The sequence below is a fragment of the Sylvia atricapilla genome, chromosome 1 (genome assembly GCF_009819655.1).
Source record: "Sylvia atricapilla isolate bSylAtr1 chromosome 1, bSylAtr1.pri, whole genome shotgun sequence".
Lineage (NCBI taxonomy): Eukaryota > Metazoa > Chordata > Aves > Passeriformes > Sylviidae > Sylvia > Sylvia atricapilla.
In genome coordinates this window covers 142030813-142040668 of record NC_089140.1, presented here as the reverse complement: position 1 = coordinate 142040668, position 9856 = coordinate 142030813, and positions in this window count along the sequence as shown.

Here is a 9856-nt window from a genome sequence, read left to right as displayed (position 1 = left end):
GGGCAGCACCACAGGACTGCCCAGGGCACAAAGACCTGTCACTGGTGGGGAGAGCCTTTGGCTAATGCATGTGTCTGAGGCAGAGAGTGACAAGTTAGTGGCTGCACAAACCTAAATTAATCTTAATACTTGGGCATAAATGACGTTGATTTGTGCCTGACCCCACATGAATGAGAATGATATTTTCCCATAGTCATTAGTTTTATTATTGAAAATTATATATTTTATAGAATGAAAAGGGGGAAGGCATTTGCTTTTTGTCATGTCCTTTCAAAATTATTGATTTTTTCTCTCTCGCTATGATAAACAAAAAAAAACCCAGCAGCAAGCAATCTCTAAAAATGACACAATTTGGTAGTAGCAATAATAGAGCTTCCTGCATTCAGCATCTCAGCCTTGGCTGCTGCTGGCCTATTCACAGCCTCCCAAGGCTCTGATACATTCTCCATGTCAATTCATGGATTTCACTGAGCTACTGCTCCTGAGAAACCGATCTTGTAGCTCAGCTGTGGAGCCACTGTACATCCACATGAGCCCCTTCCTATGGCTGCAGTGTTGGGAGATGCTGTTGCCTCCAGGGCTGTTCATCCTGCAGCTCACCAAGAGCCTCTGCTTCCCACTGCTTCTTCACTAGAAAAAGCCTTTTAATTTTAACTCCTCAGCTGAGTTCAGAACTGGGCATTTTGGTATCCTCCTCCCTCTACTGCAGAGGAGCTTTAGGGATGTCTGAGCCCAGGTGAGGGCTGCCATCTCTGCCCTGCTGGCACTTTGTGTCCCAGGTTTTGTAGCACTGCTGCAGCTGCTGTCTGTGTGAAGAACCCAGGCTTGCAGTATCTCAGAAGGACAGCTACAGAGTTGGTTCCTTATTCCCTCTAGTTCTAGAGCTTCTGAAGGAGCTTGGAGTAATTAGCATTATTTACAAATACGGCAGGAGATGTCTTAGTATGCAACAACTGGGATGTCTGTGCACCAGATGGAGACAGTGAAATGCTGCTGCTCCAGGACTCTCCCATCAATCTGTGCTCCTGAAATTTGTGTTAAACTCTGCCTAGAGGAAAAATATTAGTCAGAACCCCCACCCACTCTCACAGTGAATGATCTCCATCAGGAGCAAGTACTGAGATATACATTATCTTGTTTAAATTTAGTTTCAGGTTCAGTACTGTGCCAGAGGCTTTCAGGAAAGGGCAATTCCCACTCAAACAGGTACTTGAGAGGAAGGAAGAAAATTTGCCATCCACATGCAAAGGACAATTTGTGAGTGTTCATCAGACAGGGACAGAGATGAGCCTCAAGGAGGTAAAGAGGGGCTTTATTCAACCAAGAGCTATTGGACCAATCCCTGAAAAAGAAGCAATCAAGTAATTCCTGGGAAAATGGGTAAATATTGCCACATTCTCTTAGTGGATGTCCAGGAGCAGGCAGGCAGGCTTTGAAACTGTCTGGATCCACTGGGATGGATATCTCAGGGGCCTGAGAGCCTAAGAAGAATGGCAGCCCCTGCGCCTCCACATCAGAAGAGGCAGCACATGGTCGTGATGCTCAGAACAAATTCTGCAGCTTCATCCTAATGTAAGCAAGGGTCCATCTCCACCCTTTAGAAACGAGTCCTGGCTATTTTTCCCACTGTACATCTGAGCTTTTTTTCTGTATCTCCTGCCACACTTGGCTGGAGCTCCAGTAGGGGTGATTTTGAGCTAACTGGAAACAATAAGCTCAGACTCACCAAGGGTGTGGTGAGTGAACAAAGAGGGTATTGAGACACCTCAGCAAGTGCCCTGGTCCCCTGCACAACTCCAGCAAAGGCTCCTCACCGAGTCCCCGTGCCTCCACAGGGGTGTCTCCGCCGAGCAGGGGAGAGACTGGCAGCTGCAGCAGCGCTCCAGCCCAGGCCTGCCGCTCCTCCTCTGGCCATCACCATGCCCAGGGCCCGGGGCCTCCGGAAAAGCTGAGCACTGCCGCTGGAAGGGCCGTCCGGGGGCCGAGCCCTGCTCTGGGATCTGCAGGCCGCAGCAGGCTGTGCCAGCCGCATACCCGCGGTTTGCTGCAGTCCCTCCACTGGAGGGGTCGGAGTCTGTGCTGGTTTTCCTGGGTGGTTGGCTGTGATCACAGCGTGGAGGGTTACTGATGAGCACAAATGCCGGCAGGGCGGCAGGCAAGGAAGGGCGTCCTCATTGTCAATCCGAGATCGTCTCCTCTGCCTCCGTGCGGGCAAGTGCTGAGTTTCAGCTCCCCAGCTCTTGAGGACCCCTGCACCCAAGGGGAATTTCTATCCACATCTTCACTGCCTCTGCTCCTGACATTGTCCCCAAGGGGACCAGCGACAGCCCCTGCCTCAGAGGGGCTCGCCTTCCTCAAGAGAGGGAAATTACCCAGTCATCAGTGAGGTGGGCACAGGAGCCCAGTTCCGAACCCTGTCTCTCCAGAGCATCCCCAGATGACACTGTCTGCCCTCTGTTTTGGTTATTAATCACAATATTAATCACAAGGTTTTTGTTTTGTTTTGTTTTGTTCGTTTTGTTTTGCTTTAAGAAAGGCCTAAGCAGGTCCAGCTGTCAGCTATTCCTGTTCTCTGGGTTGTTGATCCTAGGGAAGATTAGGGGAGATGTCACAGCTGGCAGCTCTCCTATGTCAAGCATAGGCACTGCAGAGGGAATAAAGTGAATCTTGCTGCTTTCCAACAGATAATTAAATATTTCCAACGGATAATTAAATATTTGCAAGCCAATTATTTTACCTCTTCCCTTTTTTTTTTTTTTTTTTTTTTTTTTTTTTTTTTTTTTGATAGAGACTATTTCACCATCACCTTCAGAACAACCATGACTTCTCTCCCTGCCATGCACCAGCCTGGCAGAGAGCAGCACTTGGAAGGAGAGTGCAGAGCAGCTTTGCCATAAGCAAAGAGAGATTTCTCATCTCCTCTCCAGCCTTCCCAGGACAACACAGGGTTCTACTGGCAGCCTCACGGACAGCCCACAGCATTAAACCAGGTATCAGCTGCTGCTGACAGGGTACTGGAAAACTTTGAGACACAAGCCTTCCTCTGCCGACTGCAGAATCAAAGAACTAATATCTACAATAAACTTAACCTTATCATGCTCTTCCCTACAACTGTGTGTAATAGTCACGTAATGATATCCTGCAAGGTGACATTTCCTGTGAATAGTCAAGGTGTCAGGAAAGACAACAAAGCAAGTGAAGTGATAAATTAGGAGCAAATACTTGATGAGCACATTAGCATACATGAGCTTGTTTCTTTAATCTTCTATCAGACATTTAGTAACAGGGTGTGGAGGTATTAAATGAAGTGCTGCTCCAGTTATTTGCTGGTGGAAGTTGATGCATGTGCTGGGAGGAGAGCAAATGGTCAGTGCTGGCCAGCGGGAGTAGATCTTTTCAGCCCTGCTGATGTCAATGCCTGCTCCCTGCATGGAAAAGATGCAACATGTGTTAGATAAGTGAGTCATCCCAGGTCAGGCCCACAGCCAGCAACTGCTGAGCTCTTTTCCAAGCTCTGCTACTGATTTGCTTGATGGCCTTTGTGGGTTTGTCAGGCCAGAAATTTGCACTCTGAAACTGCCCCTTAAGAAAGCAACTGGTTTCTTGGCATCCACTGCTTCTCACAGCTTCCTAAAATAGAAGCCTGTCTCTCTGACCTCCTTGCTTTCCTACCTGGATAATGGAGACAATTGCTCCAATGTATCCTAGCGGTGTGCAAACAGAAAAGATCTTGCCAAGACAAATGTGTAATGTCAGGATCTCTAACCCCTTGCTGTAGGATGGAGAGGTTTGAGTCACACAGACTGAAGCTACAGAAATATTGACTGACTTCACCCCCTTCAAGCATCCCTGGGCTTCTGCTTCCCCATTAATCCCCCATTAATAACTACTTTTTTACATCTGTCACTTGGCCAAATGTTAGCTTATACCCTATTCATCCTGTGTAATGTGAGCTCATTAATCAACTTGTCGTGTGGTGGAGAAAGCCAAGAGTACTGTGTGAACCAGATCTCTAATCTTGTCCAAAGGAAAAGGCAGCAGGTTTCTTTGACAAGACTTACCTTCCACAAAACCCTGCTGATTAGCATTGGTCTAATTTTTAACCTCTAATGACTTGTTGTTGGAGGCTGGAATGAGCTTCTCCCTGGAGTGCCCTTTTTACACCATTTAAGTCCAGACCTACTCTGTCAGTCTCCTATGTCTTTAGAGTTCCCCTGGATTTGTAAATATAAAACTTGACCATTAAGGTCCAGACCTACTCTGTCAGTCTCCTATGTCTTTAGAGTTCCCCTGGATTTGTAAATATAAAACTTGACCAAGCATTTTAGTCTTCTCCTTTAAGACACAAAGATAGCCAGGCCAGATGATATAAAAAAATGTTGAATTTTAGCAGATGCTGCCTCACATCCTCCATTGTTCAGATGGTAAATGATGTACTCACTCCATCTGCAATATCATAAGGGATGAACATCCATCTCATTCTCAAATGCAGAATGGAGTTAGACTTTTTTTTTTTATACACAGTTTTTGATTTTACCATCTGCATTTGGCAATTGGTCTATACAGCCATGGGGATGAGAGGCAACATTGTTCTTGACATGATTATGTCGATGTTTTCTGCATTTCTTTCACTCTCTTGGCCGTTGATGATCTATTAATCCTTTGGTTTCCTTTTATCAATCACTTACATTGTTTTAACTTGTAATTTATCATCATAGTTGTTGTATTTCCTGTGGGTTCTGCCTGATTTATGCATCATTTCTTCATGTTATATTGCTCTTTCTACATCTCTTTTAGAACAGGCTATTTCTTACACCACATAACTATTTTCCATCTCCATGATATCATGGTTCATTGAACAACCAGCAGAATAGTCTTGGATATTTTCCAGTTTTCATTAACACTTCACATTTTATGTTTATGTTCCCAGTCAACTATGCCAGCAACAGCTTTAAATAAGTGCAAACACACACATGCACGAGCACATAAACACAGCAAGCACAACCTTGACCACTCAGACATAAGGGGACCACAAAAAAAGGTCATGTTAGCAATAATTTGTATGAAGTGGGAACACCAAAGAACAGACTTGGCAATGTGTTGTAATGACATCAAAGTGAGAGGCTACATGTAATCCACCCTCAATGGCAAACAAGCCTTCAGTCATGTCTTTATTATAAAATTTTTGTGATCTTTGTCTCTTGGATGGTGCTCTCTTGCCGCTTCACAGAGGTCTCACTGAAGAAATGTGATGTACCAGCCCATGTCTCTTAGAAGTGACAGTCTGTCAGCATGTGCTTGGGCTTCTGACAATGACATACATCCTTCAGGTCGGTTGACTTCACCAAGGGCCCCAGCATCACTTACATTTTTCTCCAGAAGAGGCTACAGCTAGAAATTTGCCTTCAAGGTCACAAGGGCTGAACTTGCCCCATAGCTACTAATGTTTCATTGGCAGATACCCAATCTTCGATGCAATCTCCTCCAGTCTTACCAGGCCATGCTCTTGTCTATGGCTTAACTGTTGTTCCACCACAAGCCTTGCCAAATCCTACACCTCCAAGATACCATCTTCATGGACAAACCCAGATGTCATGAGCATTAAAAGCCATTGATAAAGTAAAGATTGTCAAGCATCATAGATGTGGAGATCCTCCTCCCCACACAGGGCAGCAATAACATCCCATTGGGTTTTGGGTTCAACTTTGTTTGTATTTCTGAATATAGAAACATACAGGTGTTTATGTTCACAGATACGGCTGTGCACACTGCACACATAGGCTGATAATTAGTGCTCTCATCTACTTGAGTGAGATAAATCTAATTTGATTATGCTCTGTGGTACAAAAACAGCTTCTAACTTTTAGATTGAATGATTAGTCCTTCCATTTCTGTGAGAAGTAGGCTCTCTTTTGAGCTAGCCAGTGCTCTTTGAAGTTTAAGTAATGAACCCCTACTTTTTTTACTCTGGGGAACTGCTGTTGTCTGTATGAAATGATCCAACTAACAGTGAATTGAAATCCTAGTGTGATTTCTGTCTCTGAGCTGTGAAGAGGTGACTGGAGGAGTGAATGCCCTGTTCTCTTGTGCAGTGTGGTGGTCTTTTCAGCCACCCATCAGTGTGTCATTTCCAGTTTATTAAGTGGAACTTCACTCCATAAATCACATCTCATCAGTACCAGAAGGAAGACATTTCCTGCTGGTACTGGGCACAAATGCTGTGCAGGCTTTTAGAGCTTGGCAGCTGTACAGAGCCCATCCTGGTGCAAGAGGACAGAGGTCTTGGGTTTCCAAGAGCATCAAAATGCTTTTGACTCTGCCCGTTTACAACCGACCTGAGTAGAATGCATGAGTCCATGTGGATGCTATTCAGTTGATTCAAGTCATGTAGGTAGGACAAGTTAACAGCAGTATGAGAGAAGAACAGCAGACAAGCTGCTCCAACATGCTAGGCACTTGCCTCAGTGCCCAGAACACCTATGTGCACTCTGGAGTTGAGTTTCTGTGTGCTTTTCAGGTTGAACATTTACCTGTACTTAACAACCTTGTGTCAGTATCTGCTGCATTCCCCCCTCAGTGTCCCAAACAGTCCCCTCCATAGTACAGTAAACAGTTGCTTTGTCTTTTGTCTTTATTAGTCCCACAGGAGACAATATTGCCTTTGCTTGTGACCCTGTGCTCTTGCTGGCACGGCTGTGTTCCTGCCAGAGCACGTATTAGTTCCTGATCTCAGGGTGCTTACAATGTGTTTTGTTATGTGCTGACACAGACACACACACGCTGGCTTACCCTAATGACATGAGTCTCTCAGAAAACTAAGAGCTAAATTCCAGGTGGCCATGGGGGCTACACAGGATCCAAAACACTGTAGGATGTCTCCCTACATCTCAGAGCTGATTTCAAAGGAACAGAGAGGCTAGAGCAGGGGTGGGAAGAAAGAAAATAAAAAGATGATTTACAGGCCTAAACAGTCTTCTGACATTGGTTGTCCTGGTCTGGCTTTCTCTTGCCAGAGAATGGTCTTGGACTAGCTGAGCTGCCCATCCTGAGAGCATGAGGGTATCTGAGCTGCTCTCAGGTCCTGCTCCAAATCCCCAGTCATGGTGCCACGGGCCCTGCACTCCGCTAGCTTCAGTTTCATCATTCCACACGTCTCCTGGCGCAGGCAGGCATGGGAAGCAATTCTTGGCAGCTGCCTCTGGAACCACATTAGTACTGTACTATAGGAGTTACTGCCACCGAGATGTCCTCATCTTCATCTGGCTCCGTCAAAGGGAGCCACTGCCCTTCCTCCAGGAGAGACCACAGCAGTCAGCAGCACAGCAGGTACAGAAAGGAAAGCCCAGCATCAAGAAAGGATAGACATCTGCTTCAGCTGGGAAGCCTGGCTGTCTACAGAGCAGCTTAAAAGGTTATCCTAGGTAAAAAAAGGCAAACAAAGCAAACTTGTGGGCTTGTTTCTGTGGATACTTGCCTGGAAGTGGAGGCATCCTTTAGAAGTCTTCATAGCCGCAGTGCCATGGATTGTTATGAATCACTTGGGACAAATACATCCTCAAAGCAACAATGACTTTTTAGTCCATTGTAAGTAGCTCATGTGTTGATGTTTTAGAGAATAACATTGCTTAATGTGTTTATACTTTCTGGAGGATGACGCAAGAATGTCTCTTTATAAGGTAACTAGCTCTTGTGGAAAGATCCATATGGCAGGTAGAGAATTCACAGCACTATAATCCAGAGCATCCTGTTGTCATATGCACAGTTCTTTTTTTCAGGTGTTTGGACATGTACTTTGTCACTCTTAATTTATTTTACTCCAGCAGATACACGCATGGCACCCTTTTATAGCTCCTTCCAATTTTGCTTGCCACAGGGGCAAAACATTTTTTCAGAACTTCCAAAAAAATTTAGTAAGGGCCCTTATGTGTGTTTATGTAGCCTTTCATCAAAGACTATAGAAAGAGGCCATGTGGTCTTGTGGCTAGATCAAAGCTAGAAAGCTCCTGAGATCTAATCTGGGCTGAACCAGTGACTCACTGGGTGGTTTTGGCAAGTCACATGATCTGTTTGCTCAAGTTCTATCCAGCTGAAAAAAGCAGGCGAGAAATACATGCGGAATCCAACCTGAGCTTTCCAGCACAGATGTATTTACAGGAAATAATCTAAATTGATATACCACACATACAGGCTGCAGTTAATACTCTGTAAAAAGACACCAGGCTTCTGGCAATACATACTGACTTTGGACCTGTGGCTCTTTCTTTACATCTGCAGCTCTCAAACAATCTCAATCCAGGCAGGACTGCCTGAACAAGAGCCTATATATATGGGTGAATCCTTAGGATCTCACCCCGCAATCATGCTTTTCACTCAATTTTTTAACCCACCTCCAGTAGCGGGTATTACACATTGTCCCCTGCACTGGCCAAAGGAGTGTGTTCAGTTCTCTTTCCAGGCTGACTAGCTGGGAGAGCTGGGACTGTTCAGCCTGGAGAAGGGAATACTCTGTGGAGACCTTGTGGCACCTACCAGTGCCTAAAGGAGCTACAAGAGAGCTGGAGAGGAACTTCTTGCAATGGTATGTGGTGATAGGATAAGGGGGGATGGTTTTAAACTGAAAGAGGGTATGTTTAGATTGGACAGAAGGAAGAAATTCTTTACTGTAAGGGTGGTGAGACAGTGGAACAGGTTGCCAGAAATGTTATGATTGTCCCATCCCTGGTAGTGTTCAAGGCCAGATTGGATGGGGCTTTGAGCCGCCTGGTCTAGTGGGAAGTGTCGCTGCCGATGTTGGAACCAGATGATATATAAGGTCCCTTGCAACCCATATCATTCTGTGGTTCTATGATTCTATAATCCTATTACTCTTTGACCAGACCCTCTTAGGATTCAGTGTGTGAGTGCACAGGTCCTTCATACATGCATACAACAGCATTTTTGCTTTGCTTGTGCCTGCAGCCTGTTACGCTGGAACCCCATTGGTACTTTTCCCACTCAGGCTACCTCTGAGTGGGAAAAGCCCAACACATCAGCTGCCTGATCCCAATCTCCAGTTAGTATTTATCCAACAATTCCTCCTGGAGAGATTCTGCACTAGCAAATATTTTCCCTCATGCCTTTTTCCCTTACACCTGTTTTGAGGCTGAGAATGTTTGGAAGGCAATCCTGATTCTAATCTATAATCCTTTCAGCCCAGCACAGGATGGTGTGAGCAATCTGTTTGCCTGACAGTCATAATACCTGGAGGATGATTTTGTGCCTGAGGTTACCACTGTCACGTGCAGTGATGTTGAGTCACAGGCCAGGGAGTAGGAAGGGAAGTAAAAGCTAAAAAGTAAAAAGTTCCTACACAAATCCAAGATTTTCACTATTACTGAAGCCCTCCTATATTATCTGCTCATGCTTCAAAGCCCAGTTAATGAGTCCTAGGGTGCTTCTTTGCTTTCATTAGTCTGGGTGCACCCTCAGAGTCATGCAAGCACATGCCTCACCACCCCTTTTCCTCCCTTCCCCAATCTGAATAATCCAGGAGGCTGAGCTGCAGTCGCTTGTTAAAACAAGGGGCAGCAGGAGCAAAGTGGCCAATGGCCTGGCATCACCCACACAATTATAAAATACAGCCAGCATTCCAGGCACTCCTGGCATGATCTGGAAGATTCTCACCCTCAGTTGCTCCAGTCCCAGGTCTTCCCTCCACATGCTCACTCTTCCCCTGCCAAAGCACTGGTGGGTTCTCGAGCACATCTTGTGCCAACACACACCCTAACACAATGCAATATTTCCAGTGCCAGAACATCTCATGGTGCTGAATACGGGTGTTCTCATGCCTCTTAAACCTCCATGGGCTGGTTTTACT